Genomic DNA, 608 nt, shown 5'->3' with positions numbered 1-608 from the left:
AGGGCTAAACCCTGCCTGAGGACACACACGTGAAACGATTTGTCTGTTCTATCAATAGACAAGGAATATGCATACATAGCCTGGTAAAACAGAACAGGGTCAATAACCCTCTTCATCCAAAGTATTTCAAGGGTACTGAAAATTAGTCTTTTAACCATTTCTTTTGATTAAAGTGAGTTATAGTAATAACAATAAGAAGAATAATCACTATTTCTCTGCAGTGGACCTTACTCCAGAATCAGCTACTCCTCCCTATCACAAGCTTTCTTTTGTTTTTTTTTTCAGGAAGCCTTCTGTGGATGGTGAGCTATCAGATGGAAGGTGACTGATCTATTAGTCCTGGTCTCTTGAGCACTGATTTGTGGCTGCTCTCATTTAGTACATAACACAGACTGTACTGTGTCACTTCTGCACAAAGAAATGACCGAGATGGCTGGGTCAGAGCAGGTAAAGTTCCTGGAAATTCAAAAAGAAGAGTGAAAGATGAGAAAGAGCAAGTTAGGGCAACTTTTTTTTTCATATTTTGCTTGTATTTGATAATGTTTATTTTTATCCACACATTGTTTCTCTGGACCCAATGCATAATCAGTCATATAATGGGATAAATT

Source organism: Lichenostomus cassidix, chromosome 2 (assembly GCF_008360975.1).
Source record: "Lichenostomus cassidix isolate B80296 chromosome 2, HeHo_3.0, whole genome shotgun sequence".
In the NCBI taxonomy this organism is placed as follows: Eukaryota; Metazoa; Chordata; class Aves; order Passeriformes; family Meliphagidae; genus Lichenostomus; species Lichenostomus cassidix.
The sequence above is the reverse complement of the archived record's forward strand: the minus strand, read 5'-3'. Positions refer to the sequence as shown.